Raw genomic sequence first — 17,733 nt, 5'->3', positions numbered from 1 at the left:
ATCTACAAATAGAAGCGTCACTCTCAATGCCATCTCATTGGCCCCCCCACCAGGAAAGCCGAGTGCTCCCCACTTCAGGGTCCTCGTTGCACACCAGGCTGGGGATCTGAGCACCACAGTGAGTTACCACATTTAATGATGAAGCAAATCAATGAGAAAAGAAGACCCAGTCCCCTTTCATCCCTCGTTTCTAACAGCATCACCTGATCCTAGCTAAGGCTTGGTCTGTGGCAGGACATCAGGCTTCCCCGGTGCCTCAGCCGTAAAGAATCCACCTGCCAATGCAGAAGATGTGGGTTCAATCCCTAGGCCAGGAAGATCCCCTAGAGGAGGGCATGGCAACCTACTCCGGTGTCCTTGCTGGGGAAATCCCATAAACAGAGAAGCCTGGCTGGCTATGGTCCATAGGGTTGCAAAGAGTTGGACACAAGCAACTGACCACCACCTCCACCACAGCAGAACATCAGTGCTGGAAGGCAGTCCTTGCCTGTCAGAGTGGTGCTGGGAAGCAGAGAATGTCCCCAGGTGCCAGTTCTGAGACAGGCACAACTACATTCTCCATCTCCTCTACTCTTCACCAGCTTTCCAGGTAGTGTACTTTTTACCTTTTAATTGAAATATACATAGGACGACACGCATGAATCTCCAGTCATTCATGGAGCTCAAGTTCAATGAACTTTGACATGCGTATAAACCCACATGATGGGACTTCCCTGGTAGTCTAATGGTTAAGAATCTACCTGCCAATGCACAGGACACCGGTTCAATCCCTGGGCCGCAAAGATCCCACATGCCACAGGGCAACGAAGCCTGTACGCCACAACTACAGAAGCCGGGGCTCCCAGAACCCATGCTCTGCCCCAACCATAGCGAGAAGCCCTGGCGCCACAACCAGCGAGTAGCCTCTGCTGGCTGCAACTAGAGAAAGCCTGCACGCAGTCATGGAGACCCAAGGCAGCCCCAAAAACAAAAACTTATGTGACAACCAGACCAAGACAAACAAGTTCCAACACGCCGGAGGTTCCCCTCAAGCCCCCTTTCAGTCCACAACCCCCAAAGATAACCATTATGACAGCGTCTCTCACCATAGATCAGCTTTACCTGTCCTTGAACTTCTTACTAATGGAATAACATAGACTTACTCTTTACACCTGGCTTCTTTCACTCAACAGCGTGTCAGTATCGTTCACATTGCTGCATCTGTCTGTCCATGGTTTCTTTATGTTGCTGTCCTTCCTTCTGCTGATGGACGCCAGGGTTGATTCCATTTCAGGGCTATTGTAACCAGCTCCCAGGATCACCCTGCCCTGTGCCTTTTGGGCATGCGCATTCACCTCTCTTGGTGGCACAGTACCGAGGAGCACCCCCACTGGGTCAGAGGGTGGGTGTACACTTAGCTTTCATCGCTATTTAGGCAGTGTGTATGTTTAGGACCATTTTACAGACACAGAAGCCAAGGTTCAGAGAGTTTAACTCACTCACCAGGCTCACACAATCACTAAGTCATGGAGCCTAGTCTGGAATCCAGAGATTTCAGACTCCAAACTCCTTTTAATCCTGCTTTGTAGAACAGGTGAAGGGGCTGCAAGGGTGGAGAGAGCCAAAAGAGAGGGGAAGCAAAGGGGCAGCTCAGACAGCCCGCTCTGTAATCAGCTCCTGGGATGTCCGGGCTGCATTGGGAGGGCACAGCTGCAATTCCAGACAGACACAGAAGAAATGCGGCAACTCAGAGCCAAAAAGAATGCAGTCCGGTCCCTCACCCTTCCCCAACCCCACTCACTCCAGCCACACTGCCTTCCTTGATGTGCCCTGAGAATGCCAGCTGGGCTCCTGCCTCACTGGCCTTCCCGCCTTCAGCTCCCACCTTCAGAACTGCTCCTGCCTCAGACAGCCACGTGGCACCTCCCCCACGTCTTTGGGGCCTCTGCTTCATTTCCCAATCAAAAAGAGCACCCCATCCCTCACTGACCCCTCACCTTTCACCTCCATCTGCCCTAATATTTTTGTGCACATTTGTGTATTGCCTGTCCCCTACCCTAGAATGTGACCTCCAGAGGCCCAAGAGTCACAGTCTACTGTTCTACCTTGACTATGCGGAGCAGAGGCCGGCACCTGATAGGCCCTGAGCGAATGAACGAAGGAATGAAAAGCAAGCACTTGGAGCAGCTGGTGGCAAAATCGCAGGCCAGGAGGGGCTTGTTGTCAGAGGCAGCCGCCGTGTTTACGTTCTGAGATAAAGCTCCCACAGGCCACAACGGCAGTCAAGAGCCCCTGGGCAGGGTGCGGTGATGCCCACACTGACCATGGTTGCCTCCAGGCACTGCGGGACTCAGCCATCACAGCTGGCTCTCGGTGGAGCCAGAAGGACAAGGGTACCAGTGTGCACCTGGGTACCTGCTGGACTGACCCTTCAAGATAGGGAATTTAGGACCTGGGTAAGAAGAGGAAGCAATGGCCACAGATCTCCCCAAATGACTTTTCCCTTAGGGAGTCTGAAAGATTATCTTCAAAACAGATGGGCCTGGCAATGATGTGATGGGTCCAGGAAAATTCCCACCTCCTTCCACCCCTCCCTGGAATACATTCTCCATTCCTCACTGCCTCTTGCTGGTCTGGGAAGCCTCTGCTGATGCATATCACCACCCTGGGCCTCAGTTTCTTCCTTCTGTAAAAGGGGTGGAATTTGTCCATGATGTACAGTGAAGAAAACAACTCTGGATCAAACGTCTGCTGGTATGAGTTCTCATACCTCAGGACTGCTGTGTTCTCTAGCCAGCTCTTGCCCCCTCTGGGCTTCAGATTCCCACATGTCAAATGAGAGAATGTAGCAGAACGATCTCCAAAGACTGAGATCTTCCCTCAGGTATGACTGAGCTTCTGTTCTTCCCCAAGGAAGGACAAATTTATACAGGGATATAGGGAGAGGGAGCCACAGGAAGAGGGTGATGACATCAAATACAAACTTTGCCAATGCCATAGCTTTGCTCTGACCTAGACTTGTTGGAGGTTTTCTCTCTGAACCCCACTGAATATCCAAAGCCTGGGTAGGCTTTGGATAATATGGGTGGGGGAGCTGTGGTTGGCTTCTCCCTCTGCAAATAAGGCTCTGAGTCTCAGAAGGTGACCAACACCAGACCACAGCTAGGCACTGTCCCCAAGAGTTTGCCCACGTCGCTCACAGTTTTACCACATCTCCCCATTACCACCAAGACCAAGAAAAGACCAGCCCAAGTCAGAGAAAGACCCAATTTTCAGATGAAGAAAACTGAGGTTTTTCTAGGGATCCCACAGATCATTCATTCAAGCACATAGGTACGCCCAAGTCTAGGCTTGCCACATGTCAGGGTTACCTCACTGACCCCGCACACAAACCTGTAAAGAAGGCCATCATTTTTCTCCTCATTTGACAGATGGAAGAACTACCGCTCAGAGAGGTTAAGTGACTTATGTAAAGTCACACAGCTGTGAGTAGTGGGGCCAGGATCTAAAACTAGGTCTGTCGGACTCCAGATCTGTTCTTTATGCTTCCTGCCTGCGGACTGAGGGACAAAAGGGAGTGATTTTATGCTTCGGCAGCCCAGGAACCTGAGAGGTGGATTCTGCCAACAAGGAGCGAGTAGGGGAGTCTGGGCCTTTGCACCTGCTGTTTGCTTTATCCAAAAAGCCTTCCCCTAGATAAGTGCCTCCCTCTTCACTCAGATCTCAGCTCAAAGGGCACTTGCACACGAAGACATTCGTTCTAGGACCACTGAGCCTAAACAGAACCATTCTTCTTCCTCTCTGAAGCCCATTATAGTAGCACCTGTCACCACCTGAAGGATTACCTTATCTGATGTGAATATCCATGTATTATTTACTTGCTGTTTGTCTCCTCTGAGAATGTAAGGTTTTGTCGCTCTTACTCATCACTATAACCCCAAAGCCTAAGACACACTTGGCACAGGGTAGGAGTTCAATTCCTATTAGTTGAGGGAAGGCTCCGAGAGACCGAGTGCCTTGTCCCCTAATAATCGAAAGACAGTGGCGCAGCTCTTATCTGCCACGCGGAGAGAAGAGGGTGGAACCGCGCACCTCGCAGCCATCCCTAGTTGTTAACCCATTTCACAGATGGGGGAACTGAGGCTCCCTCCAGCATCAAGGGCCCACAGATGACACACGGCAAATGAAGCAGTCCATCGGGGTGGGAATGCATGACCCCATGAGTCTGGCCGCGAGCCCAGTGTTCCTTGTAAGAGTGGGGGTTAGCGACCAGAAAGGGAAGGGGTGGTAACACCCCGCCCCCACACACAAGCGCACACTCTGGGTTGCGCTGTGCGCCACGGGGCCCTGGCCTCGCGCCGGGGCCGCACCCAGGGCCTAGCCGCCCGAATTCCTCCCCTCCCGCCCCCGCGCTGGCGCCTCCCGCCACCCCCTGGGGCCCGAGCGCGGCCCCTGCGATCCCCATCCTTCCCCTTCCCGGGGCCGGCCGGGTGGCGGACGGTGAGGACGCGCCAGCCCAGCCGGGATGCTCACTCGTGCCCCCCAGGCTCCCCCTGCCTGCCCGCCCCGGGCCCCCAGACTCCGGGCGCCCGCAGGCCCCGCGGGTCAGCGGGAACCGGCAATTTCCCGGCCGCCCGCCCCGCCGCCCGCTCTGTACTTAGGCTGATGACGGGTTCCCGCGGCCCTGGTGGCGGGGCGGGCGGCGGGTTCAGGGCGGGCGAAGCCGGCCCAGCCGGTCCCGTGCTCGGCTCTCAGGCGGCCGCCGGGCCTGTGTCATCCACCAGGAATTTCTGTTTTCCCCTCCGCGGGGCTGGAAGAAAAAACAATAATTAGGTCACTGGGCAGGCGGCAGAGAGGGTGTGGGACAGGCCAGTGGCGCCCTGTTGGGCAGGGAAAGGGTCTGGGAGGACGACGGGGCGGAGAGGCCCCCGCAGCGCTCCCTGCCCCCTTCCTGCCCTCCCCAGGATGCTGGCGGATGCAGGCAAAGGAATCCCTCACCACGGCCACAGTTCCCTCATGGGCCAGCTCATTCCATGAGCGCGTAGTGGGCACCGCTTGTCCGCCAAATTCTGTGCTAGGCGCCGGGGAACTAGCATTAAACAGAAGAGAAGGAAGAACTTGGTAGGAAAGACCCACAAGCCGTCATGCAGAAATGTACAATCATCGCACCCTTGGGGAGGCTGGGGGCATGGGTTCCAGAATCCCCGCTGTTACAGAAATCCAGAGGTGCTTAAGTGCCTTATTTAAGGTAGGATAGTATTTACATGTAACAAACCGGCATCTTCCGGTATTGTTGTTTAGTCATTAAGTCGTGTCTCACTCTTTTGCCACCCCATGGACTGTAGCCAGACAGGCTCCTCTGTCCATGGGATTTCCCAGGCAAGAATACTGGAGCCGGTTGCCATTTCCTCCTCAATTCTCCTGTATAACTTTAAGTCATGTCTAGATTACTTATAGTACCTAATACAATGCTGAGTAAATGACATGTAAATAGTTGTAAATATAATGTAAATGCTATGTAAATAGTTGCCCAGCCAGCAGCAAATTCAAGTTTTGCTTTTTAGAACTTTCTGGATTTTTCTTCCCAAATACTTTCCATCCAGGGTTGATTGAATTGCAGATGGAGACGCCACAGATAGGGGGAGGGCTGACTGTATAGTGGGAGGCGTGCTGCACAGAACAGAGGAGTTTCAGGGTACTCTGCTTGCCCAGAGAGGAGGGGGGGTGGGTAGTTAGGGAAAGCTTCCCCGAGGGAGTGGTACTTGCACAGAGGTTTGAAAGAGGAATGAGGATTGGCCAGGCCAAGTGGAGCTGGTGACAGCAAGGGTAGGGTGGTGGAAGGAACAGCATGTCCAAAGGCTTGGAGGTAAGAGGCAGTGCATGTTATAAGAACTGGGAGCACAGAAGGAGAATCAATGAATGTTTCATTTTGAATGTGAAACTAATGAAAGACACATATTTTGGGTCTCATGAGGCCCATAAACATAAGCCAGCTATGTTATCTGATGCTCAACTAAAGATAAAGCCACCTTTCCCTACACTGGAGGAAATCTGTTTCGGGCTTTTCTCACTAAGAAGTTCTAGGTCTGGATACTGTTCAGTTCAGTTCAGTCGCTCAGTCGTGTCCGACGCTTCGCGACCCCATGAATCGCAGCACACCAGGCCTCCCTGTCCATCACCAACTCCCGGAATTCACCCAGACTCACGTCCATCGAGTCAGTGATGCCATTCAGCCATCTCATCCTCTGTCGTCCCCTTCTCCTCCTGCCCCCAATCCCTCCCAGCATCAGAGTCTTTTCCAATGCGTCAACCCTTCACATGAGGTGGCCAAAGTACTGGAGTTTCAGCTTCAGCATCATTCCTTCCAAAGAAATCCCAGGGCTGATCTCCTTCAGAATGGACTGGTTGGATCTCCTTGCAGTCCAAGGGACTCTCAAGAGTCTTCTCCAACACCACAGTTCAAAAGCATCAATTCTTCGGCGCTCAGCCTTCTTCACAATCCAACTCTCACATCCGTACATGACCACAGGAAAAACCATAGCCTTGACTAGACGAACCTTTGTTGGCAAAGTAATGTCTCTGCTTTTGAATATGCTATCTAGGTTGGTCATAACTTTCCTTCCAAGGAGTAAGTGTCTTTTAATTTCATGGCTGCAGTCACCATCTGCAGTGATTTTGGAGCCCAAAAAAATGAAGTCTGACACTGTTTCCACTGTTTCCCCATCTGTTTCCCATGAAGTGATGGGACCGGATGACTGTACCTATGGGCATTTAAGGAATTTTCCAGGGTCATTTGGACTTAGCACATCTCACACCTTTCACTCTGACCTTTAGGACAAGTCCTTGGAAAAGACAGGATTCCAGAACAACTCGGTCTGGCTGTAGAGTTCACAATATGTGTGAGAAGACTAGAGAGGTGGTCAGGATTAGATCATAAAGGGTCTTAGGGGTCATGGTAGGGGGGTTAGATGTTACCTTAAGGGACGTTGGGAGCAATGGTTTGGGAGGGGAGCAAAGAAGGGTGGGAGGGGACTTCCCTGGTGGACCAATGGCTAAGACTCCATGTTCCCAAAGCCAGGGGCCAGGGACCAATCCCTGGTCAGGGAACTAGACCCTACATGCTGCAACTAAGACTGAGCACAGCCAAATAAAGAAATAAAAATTAATATTTTTTAAAAACAGGGTGGGAGGGGATGATCTGATTTCTGAACACTTATAGCTGATAATATCCACCATTTATTTATCTCCTATTAGGTGTACAGGGCTAAGTGTTTCACGCACATCATCTCACTAAGCTTGATGAGAATCTTATGAGAATGTTATTTAGCCATTTTGTAGAAGAGGAAGGAGGCCAGGGAAGTCATTTGCCCTGCGTCACCTGCTACTAAGGGGCAGAACCAGAGCCAAAATGTGTTAGGCCCTGTTCTGGGAGCTGTGGGACAAAAGAGGGAATCTCTGGCCCTACTCTTAAGGAGCTTGTAGTCTGCTGGGGGACATGCGCGTGTGATGGATGAGAGCCATGGCAGAATAGTTTACTTCTCTCTCCTGTGATGACCTAGGGGTAGATTGTCTAGGACTGGAATGGTGATACTAGTCCATGAGCTTGCCCAGGCACCCAGGCCCCTTCCACCTTGCTGCTCTGATGTGTCCAAGTTGGCCGCCCCCCCCAACTTGGGTGGAGGGGGAAGGAGGGAGGGAGCATGTCCTTTCCCCTTAGGGAACATCACTGCTACATCTTCATCTGTATCTATATCTCTGCAGCTGTATCTGTATTTGAATCCACATCCACATATGAATATATATCTATACAAACAGATCCACCAATTAGCTAATATTCAAGGCATCAGCTTTCAAGACAGACATTCTAGGGACTTCCCTGGTGGTCCAGTGGCTAAGACTCTGCACTCTCAATGGACGGGACCCAAGTTTGATCCCTGATCAGGGATAAGATAGATCCCTGATCCCACATACCACAACAAAGGTCTGGTGCAGCCAAATAAATAAGTATTTTAAAATCAAATAAAGATGATAGATAGATAGAAACTTAAGTGCCCCAAAGATAAAATACAGTAATGGATAAAATCAGCCCCTAGTGGCAAAACATGGAAACAGAAAACATTACAGCTGAGAGAAGGATCTCACTTCCTATAGACATCCTATTGGTAGTTTCCTTAACACAACTATTCCTGAACAAAATAAAATACTTTTGGTATGGTTTTTATAAAAAGAAATTATTTTTTTCCAAAAATGTTACCTTATAAAATCCTGGAATGTCATATGCATCTATGGGTGTTACGGGTCAGAAATAGCTGCAAAGATGAACAAGAGAGGGCACAGCCCTCTGTGGTTCTTTCAACCCACACCCCACTCCCTCAGAAGAAATGGTGCCCAGATGGGCACTCAGGATGTGGCAAACTGCCCTTGGTCTATGCTTATGGGGACCCATCAGGAGAGTGATGTGGGAGACACGCTAGAGCACTGGTTCTCAAAGTGTGGCCCTCCGCCAGCTATATCAGCACCACTTGAAACTTGTCAGAAATTCACATTCTCGGCCCCACCCAGGCCTACAGAACCAGAAACTCTGAGAGTAGGGTCCAGCTGTCTGGGTTTTCACAAGCCCTCCAGATGATTCTGAGGCAAACTAAAGTTTGAGAACCACTGGCCTAGGGCCCAGCACACAGGGCTGAGAGTTGGAAAACCTTGGTTCTAATCCTGGACCTGGCAGTCCCAAGGCTCTGTGACCTTGGGCAAGCCAGTTTCTGTGGGTCAGGAGCCTGGGCCGGGTCTAGCTGGCCCTCTGCCTCCTGGTTCCTCACAGGCTGCAGTCAAGCTGTCAGCCAGGCCTGCAGTCATCTGAGCTCACCTGGGGAATGCATCTGCAGCCAAGCTCACTGATGGGCTTGTTGGCAGGAGTTGGCGCCTCATGTGTAGCTGGACTGCAGACCTCAGTTCCTTGCTGGCCTTGCTGGTCCCGCTGGCTGTTGACCAGAGCCCAGCTGCATGGGCCTCTCTGTTGGGCAGCTCACAACACGGCAACTGGCTTCCCACAGAGAGAGCAAAAGTGTGTCTCAGATGAAAGGCGTGATCCTTTTGTAACCTCATATCAGAAGTGACGTTCCATCACTTTGCCGCCTTTGGTTTGTCAGAAGCCTTCCCTGTGGCTAGCCCACATGGAAGGAGAGGAGATTATACAGGGGCATTAGTACCAGGAGGCAGGGGTCATCTTAGAAGCCCCTACCACATCTAAGAGTCCCTTGGACAGCAAGGAGATCAAACCAGTCAATCCAAATAAATCAACCCTGAATATTCATTGCAAGGACTGACGCTGAAGCTCCAATACTTTGGCCACCTGATGCGAAGAGCTGACTCACTAGAAAAGATCCTGATGCTGGGAAAGATTGAGGGAAGGAGAAGGGGATGACAGAGGATGAGACGGCTGGATGGCATCACCAGCTTGATGGACATGAGTTTGAGCAAACTCCGAGAGATAGTGAAAAGAAGGTGTGCTGCAGTCTACGGGATCTCAAAGAGTCGGACACAACTGAATGACTGAACAACAACACATCTGCAAAAACTTGTTCCAAGCAAGCCCCAAGATAGAGGGAACCCCAACCCTGGGAGAAGCCTGAGAAGTGTGCCTGGTGGTAGTAGGGTGGTGTCTTAAGACAGCATCCCTATGCCTGCCGACCCTGATTTTTATCTTCACTATGGGGCCTATCTGATGGTGGGGGGTATTTGCAGCCGGCAGGAGCTGCATTCCAGGGCTGGGTACTTAACATTCCAGAGGAGCTCTCAGCTAATTACTGCCTTGCCCAGCCCAGGCCTGGACCACCCGGCTCCCCTGAGCTCCCAGGGCTTGGCCAGAAGACTCTGGTGGCTTTGTTCTTGGGTCACACTGAGAGGCCCAGAGATGGGCCAGACTAAACCAGGGTTACACAGCACTGAGTCAGCAGTCACAGTGGGGCTGGAGCTCAGGCCCTTTCACCCACAGCGTGCGGGCCAGGGGCAGAGGCAGCAGGAGTCTCGGGGCTGAGCCTCTGGCGGGGCGGGGGAAGGTAAACTAAAGCAGAATGCCCAAATGACTGCTCTGAGCCTCCTCCGTTTTCTCACTATAAAAGGGGGAATTTTCCCAAGACCTTATAACATGTGACAAACACTCTCTCCTTGATCAAACTTCAGACAGGCTCCTCTTTTCAACTAGGTCTTGTCTTTGGGTCTTGTCTTTGGCTTGCCCCGCCCAGGGGGAGGGTGGAGAATCCCCACCCTCGGTAGCTGACCACCTTGCCTGCTTTAAACAGGTGTCCTGTTAAGTTGGTTTAGTAAGAATCGCCCCTACCCTTGATGGCTCCTCTTAGTCATTTTCCATCCACTGGCCCCTCATCCGCTTGTTGGCTCTAAGCCTCGCTGTGTTTGCTGTATCTAGAGTTGAGCCTGATCTCTCCCTGCTATTGTGAAGTCTTAACATCTATCGCAATAGTCCTGAATAAAGCCTTCCTTCCTTATTGTTTTAACCATTTAACAAATGGTAGGATAACTTTCTTTTAAACATGTGCTTGCACGATAAGTCACTTCAGTCATATCCGACTCTTAGCAACCCCATGGACTGTAGCCCACCAGGCTCCTCTGTCCATGGAATTCTCCAGGCAAGGATACTGGAGTGGGTAGCCATTCTCTTCTCCAAGGGATCTTCCAGATCCAGATATGGAACCAGTGTCTCCTGCAGCTCCTGCATTGCAGGTGGATTCTTTACCACTGAGCCACCAAGGAAGCGCATTCCTTTAACCATGCATCCTGTGATATCCAAGTTCCAATCCCTTCCCTGTGCAAAGGGGTCCCAGGAGGCATGACATTCCCACTGCTCCTCAAGTAATGAAAGGGGAGCGTGGGCTTGGAGTGGGCAGTCCTTTGCCCAACACAGGAACGAGCAAAGGGCTTGGGCAGCAGGTGGCCTTGGGCCCGAGAAAGGCCAGTGGGGCCAGAATCCTCTAAACGCCCTCCCCTCCTTCTGCTCTCGTACTTGGGCCCACTCAGCCCTGAGGCCTTTGGAGCAAAGGGGCCTTGGTGAGCAAGATGGCAAGGAGGAGGCCTCTGATAAGGGAGTAAGGGGATCACTGGCACAGAGACAGGCACTGAGTAGGGCCCTGAGGGCTGAGTATGACTCTACATGTGAAAAGTGGAGGCAGGACATTTCTGTGGAAGAGGGTGGCACGAGATGCTGCAGGGCCCAGAGGACGGGACTCCAATATGTGAGAGATGCCTGCGGTGCTGAGGATTCTGGGAGGCTACTGCCCTTCTCTGCTGCCATGCGGCTCACAGTCTGGGTCCTCTAGCAAGAGCCACAGGCAAGAGACCAGATGCCTCCTCCACCCAGGGGCAACGCTCACCTGCTTCTCTTTTCCCTCAGCACCCAACTCCTAGGATTTCCTCAGTCTCCCTCAGAGAGAGCGTGCTCTACTATAAATATAAATCATGTAATTTGTTACACCTAGGTTCACATATGCAAGGCACAAACTCAAGAACTCTCACTCCCTCCCCGTCCTCCCAGCCCCGCTTCCCCTCTTCCTGAGGCAATCTTTGCTACTACAAGGACACACGCTTTTATTCTTACACGAATAAGAAGTAGCTCACTGCATTCACTTCCTGTTACATCTGGGATTATTCCATACCAATCCAAGTCATTCTTTTGATAGCTGCATAAGTATTCTATTACTTGAACATACCAATGTGTATTTTTAACTAGTCTTCAAGGGGGCTTCCCTGGTCATCCAGTGACTAAGACTCCACACTCCCAATGCAGAGGGCCGAGGTTTGGTCTTTGACCAGGGAACTAGATCCCACAAGCTGCAATTAAGAGTTCACGTGTCACAACAAAGATCAAAGTTCCCACATGCCGCAACTAAAAAATATCCTGCATGCCACAACTAAAGATCCCATGTGCTCTAAGACCCCATGCAGCATATATATATCTCTCTCCAAATAGCACCCGATTCGTAGATTCATACTGGCACCTAACCCTTGGGCAATAAACACATGCAGATTGTCTACTATGGCTCAGGATATGTTACAGACACGGGTGATTGCAACCTGTTCCCTGTGAATTGGAGCTCCCAGGCTCATGAAGGTGACCAACCAACCTTAGCATCACAGAGTGGGATAACAGCCCAAGAGCCATTCCAAGAAAGCATGCTTCTTCCTTGGGCTGGGAGAGAGGTAGGCCTTTGAGCACATGTGTGGGCATTCTTTAAAGGATAAGTGGGATTTTATTGACAGGAAAGGGAAGGATGGCTTTCTAAGCCAAGAGAACTATGCAAGCAAATTGGAGGAGGAAGATAACCCATGTGTGTCTGTAATAAGGAAGGCCCAGGGCGAGTGGGCAGAGGTGGAATGAGGCTGTTAGGAGCGTGAGTCTGGAGAAGCCTTGAATCTCAGGGAGATGGCTGTTTCCTGACTCCTGTTGTTCTCCCAGAGCCTCCCCTATGGGGAGGGGTAGGAGAAAGGGGGCTCAGGGGAGGGGGTAGAAGGGCAAGGGGCATCTCAAGGAAATAGGGCAGAGGCAACCCTAGGCAAGATGGAGTAGTGGCTTGTCAGGACTGAGATCCACCCGGTGCCGAGCATTATATTTAATTCAGTTTTGCTACACAGACTTTATCTCTGAACCATTGAAGAGTTAGTTACAGACAGCATGGTATATTCATCATGGTATTCTTCCCCTAAGTATTTCAACAAATATCTCTTTAGAATAAGGATATTTCCCTGTAACATCCTTACACAGTGATGACACTCAGGAAATTTAACATTGTGATACTATCATCTGGAGAAGGCAATGGCACCCCACTCCAGTACTCTTGCCTGGAAAATCCCGTGGACAGAGGAGCCTGGTAGGCTGCAGTCTTCGACTTAGCGACTTCACTTTCACTTTTCACTTTCATACATTGGAGAAGGAAATGGCAACCCACTCCAGTGTTCTTGCCTGGAGAATCCCAGGGAAGGTGGAGCCTGATGGGCTGTCGTCTTTGGGGTCGCACAGAGTCGGACACGACTGAAGTGACTTAGCAGCAGCAGCAGCATACTATCATCTAATGTCCTCTCTATATGCAAATGTGTTCAACTGTCTCAATAATGCCCTTCGTAGCGTCCCTATCCTACTCACAACCCAATCAAGGATCACCTTTCTCATCCCCTTTGATCTAGAATAGTTTTCCAGACTTTTTCTTTCTTCCCTTCTTTCATCCAATTGGCATGTTTTGAAAATCCAGTTCAGGTGCCTTGCTGCATGTCACACAATTTGATGTGTCTGAAGTTTCCTCAAGACTGGATCCAGGAACCTCGATGCTGTGTGCTTCTCAGGTGGGTTTGCCCCATTACTGGTGGTATTAAATTCTATCACTGCTGGGGTCCACCAGGTTTTTCCACTGTAATAAGTCAAGCGCTTAATGTTCAATTCCACTTAATCGTGTAGATGAATAGCCTAAAGCTCAAGATGTCAAGTGACCTGCCTCCCTCTCTCCCTCACACACACACACACAGCTAAAAATGAGCGAGGGCTAGGATGCAAGCCCTATTTGACTCTTAAACGCTGCACTATGCTGCCTCTCCACAAGTAATACCTGATGATGACAGAAAAATTAGAAACCCCAGAAAAGCTAAAATTCAGAAGAAACCCACTAGGATTCTGTTACCTGGAGATCACTTTTGTTAACTTTTTGGGTGTTTTTCTAGATTTGCCCTCACGTGAATACACACATATCAATATGGACTTATTTTCCCCAGAAGGGGATCATCTTGTTGTCTAAGCTGCTGTTTTCATTCAACACCATACAACCTGAGTAGGGAACGCACGTGGCTATGTTTATCATCTGTTCGGCCTGTCACCACCCCCCTCAAGGCTGCCCCAGAAGTGACATAAACTCAACATGGCTTTTAGGACCTGGAGAGGAAGAGGACTCGGGGGATGGGCTTGCCCAGAGGGTGGCTCTCAGGATGCTTGGCTACAAGGACCCTAAGAGGACAGCAGGCAGAGAGTCAGGAACACAGATACCAGCCTTGCAGCTCCATGCACTGGGCAGCCTGGGTGTCTTCCCTCAGCTGGGTCTCCTTCCAGTTACTCAAGGTCACAGCATAACCCTGTTTATGCTCCCAGCACCTCCTGGATGTCATGAGGGCAAAACTCAGGCCAAGGTGTCACCTGGTGAGGTGGGCAGGGCCCTGCACATGGGGAGTAGAGACCCGGGCTCTGGTCTCAGCTCTGTTACTGACCTCAGAGTGACCTTGGACAAGTTCCGTTCCTCTGCTTTCCTCATTCATTCACTCCACAACCTGTTCTGCATGATTGGCCAGGAGCAGGCTGGGTGCTGGGGACTCAAGGTGACTAAAATCCATGGGGAAAGAGCTGAGCTGGAGTCGAGAGGGTTCAGATGTGAGGGCCTGAGGCTTCTACAGCTCAAGGGCTGTTTGAAGAATAAGAATACCAAATTAGGAATATAGTATTGGTTACAGAGGGCTTTCCCGATGGCTCCGTGGTAAAGAATCTGCCTGCAATGCTGGAGACACAGGAGGCCTGGGTTCGATCCCTGGGTGGGGAGGATCCCCTGGAGGAGGAAATGGCTCCAGTATTCCATTCCAGTCTTCTTGCCTGGGAAATCCCATGGAAAGAGGAGCCTGGCAGGCTACAGTCCATGGTGTCACAAAAGAGTCAGACCTGACTGAGTGACTTGAGCATTGGTTAGAGAGTCTTGGAAGGGCTGCTGTGAGTGAGGGGCTCTGAGGCTGATATTGCTTTAGCTCTGGGTAAATTCACCTCCGGCAAAGGGACTCCAGACAGAGGAAAGCCCAGAGGCCACAGGCACTAGCTCCTCCACCACTGCTCTTGGGCTCCACTCTACCTAGGCAAACATGGAAAACAGTCATGGGCTGGACCATGAGCCTTTTCTGCTCTGGACTTAAGTGAGAATGCCTTTCATTTTATTTAGAATTCTTATGTCTAGGGACTTCCCTGGTGGTCCAGTGATTGTTCATTTGGAAGGATATCTATTACCTACGGATAGATAGATATAGATAGATGGATATAAAACACATCATATGATCTCACTTAACTTTGAAAACTATACATACATAGAATTCAAATGAGCAAATTTTCAAGATTTTTTTAAGGGAGGGGGCAGCTGGTCTCTGTGTCTCTCTCCGCCTGTCTGCACCCAGCCAGGCCCATCCCTGAGAGTGCTCCCTGTGTCTCCTGAAGGAGCTGCCAGGTGCTATTTCTTCCAGAATTTACTGGGTTCTCACAGCCCAGGCAGTGCTGGGTCTTCTCTCTCTGTCTCCAAGGACAAGCACCGCCCCCTTCCCCACCTGGGGTGAGGGCAGGGGCTGAGCTTATCCCAGGTGTCAGCTTTGTCCTGCATGAGTCTTCAGCAGAGGAACCCAGCCAAGGGTTCTGAGTTGGGGCCATGACAAAATGAGTATCAGGGAGAACAGAAGAAAGACGATTAGAGCCACAGGAAAAGGCCTCCTAGAGGGGGTGACTTAGGTCTTGGGGGGGGGGGGGGGACCATCTGCCCGAGGCTGGTCAGCCCATGACTCAGAGGTGGGGCTCAAAGCCGTGGCAGGACATAATGGCAGCATCCTCATCCAGCCTAGACTGGGGGCTCGGCCAGGCCCTGGCTGAGTTCCCTCAGGAGGCCACCTCTAGCCCAGTACTAAAAATTTAAACCTCCACCAGCTTGACTCTTTTTCAAGACATACAAACCTACTTAGTGGAACAGAGAATCACAGGCTCTGTACAAGGCTCAACAGAACCCCCAGGCCAGTGGCTTTTGATTGCAACCCCTTCTAGCAGGGAAGGGAAGTGCACAGGAAGACTCCTACTCAGCCTCTAGAATCAGCCAGCCCAGATTCATTCCTGTCAGCTGTGTGACCCTGGACACATTGCTGAGCCTCTCTGGGCCTCAATGTTCTCATCTGCCAAATGGAAATAATACATTACCTACCATATAAAGTCATAAGGACACAGTGAAACAACACAGCTGGCTCAGTAAGTGGCAGTCATGGAAAAATAGGTCTGATTGTGCTTTTCTTCATATCAGTTGGGATTATTTTAGTAGCAGCACAAACTTGCCTAAACTAGCTACAGCAAGGACTTCCCTGGTGGGTCCAGTGGTTAGAATCCACCTGCCAATGGAGAGGACACGGGTTCAATCCCTGGTCTGGGAAGATTCCACATACTACAGGGCAACTAAGCCCGTGAGCTGCAACTCACACCATAGGTTCTGAGCTTTAGAACCATGCTCCGCAACAAAAGAGGCCACCACAGCGAGAAGCCGGCGCACAGCAACTGCAGAGTAGCCCCCACTTGCTGCAACTAGAGAAAGGCCCGCATGCAGCAACAAAGACCCAAAGCAGCCAGAATTAAAATAAATATTAAAAAAATACAACTAGCTACAACAAGAAAAGGAAGATATTGGGGGAGGGGCGTGGAAGTTACAGAAAGGTGCCTGGGGTACCTTCTAGAATCCTCGACCAGGACACAGTGGGTCTCAGGAAAGGGTGCCATCAGGGCTAAAAGCCCTGTGGATGCCCAGCAGGGCTCCCCTCCTCTTACCTTGCTGCTTTCCTCTGTCTCTTCATCTTCCTTGCAGCCCCTGGCTCTGTCCACCACTCCAACCAGTAGCAGAAAGCCCAGCAGTCAACAGCTCCTGGCCTCTAGATGCAAAGACAGCCAGCCTCAGCTGAAGTCTTTTGGTTCTGATTCCAAATTCTCTGCACAAATTAGAGATTGGCTCAGCCTGGGTCAGGTGATTCCCCACCTGGGGAGCATCAATATGGCCAATCCTGTAGGAAACCTGTGGCCGATGATGATGGGGAACAGCTTCCCGCAAGGGGACAACATCGGACAAAGAGAACAACAGTCATCTCTTGCCTGTTCTGGGTTCCGCCCCCCTGGTCAGACCCAGGACTCTCACCCCACCTCCATCACAGAAGCAAAGCAGATGGGCACTGCTCTCTTCCACGCTGGGCTGATTTTATTGGTTTGTAAAAAAAATAAAAGCCTCCCTATCCCCTAATACATTACAGAGCAGACACTGGTGATTGGGAATCCAGATCACAAAGTCGCCAGTCTTCAGTCCTGCCTTTCAGGGCTAGTGCTTTGAGTAGGGGGGTGTATAAAAACACTTCCTTTGAGCTGGTTAGGCACACGCTCCCCAGTATGAAAGAGGCTGCATGCCACCCCCTGAGCCACTGTCCTACTCCCTGTGGGCGTGTGAGTGGTGAGTCCTCGCTGGGTGAGCATTCCCTCTAGCACTGGGGTTTTCTAGCCACCAGGTCCCCTCTGCCTGAGTCTCCAGGCTCATGGAATATGGCCAGGTAGTGAGGCCTGGGCTGCGGCTCACATTTACATTCCAGACTTTGACCCAAGGCTTTCTGGAGCCAGAGGCTATGAAAGGCTGGGAGTTGAGGGCACGGGTGCAGAGGAGGTCCAAGGCGGCTGCCTGAGAAGCTAAGGTTCCAAATGGGTCCTGGAGACCAGGAAATCCTGCTTTGTTGAAAGCCTGTGCCTGTGGGAGGGCCTTCGTTCAGAAATCTCCATGGTAACAGGCACTGTGCGCAGCACCTGAGCTCTCACACCGGTCCTTCCATCATCTGGAACCCTCAGCATGCCCTTGAGAAGCAGCCAGCCAGCCACTTTACAGATGGGGAAACAGAGGCTTCCAGCAACCCAGCATGTCCAGGGCAGAACTGGAGTTCCACACCAAGGCTTGT

The 17,733-nt window shown here is 51.1% G+C and overlaps 1 long non-coding RNA gene across 4 annotated transcripts in view; it reads right to left on the bottom strand.

Moving 5' to 3' along the window:
* The window catches only part of LOC129620927 (uncharacterized), an 89,084-nt gene extending 71,570 nt beyond the window's left edge, over positions 1-17,514 (bottom strand). Inside the window, exons 1-3 of one of the 4 annotated variants that reach the window (XR_008698866.1) lie at positions 17,364-17,514; positions 16,574-16,674; positions 8,843-9,019 (exon numbers count right to left, since the gene is read on the bottom strand). This is a non-coding gene — a long non-coding RNA (uncharacterized LOC129620927). Of the gene's footprint in view, positions 1-8,842; positions 9,020-16,573; positions 16,675-16,778; positions 16,836-17,363 lie in introns of those variants that run through there. The other 3 variants (XR_008698865.1, XR_008698867.1, XR_008698864.1) reach the window with 3 other exon arrangements.
* Between the last annotated feature and the right edge of the window lie 219 nt (positions 17,515-17,733).

The sequence above is a fragment of the Bubalus kerabau genome, chromosome 10 (assembly GCF_029407905.1).
Source record: "Bubalus kerabau isolate K-KA32 ecotype Philippines breed swamp buffalo chromosome 10, PCC_UOA_SB_1v2, whole genome shotgun sequence".
Taxonomy (NCBI): domain Eukaryota; kingdom Metazoa; phylum Chordata; class Mammalia; order Artiodactyla; family Bovidae; genus Bubalus; species Bubalus kerabau.
Note: the sequence above shows the minus strand (reverse complement) of the source record. Positions and strands in the feature narration are given on the sequence as shown.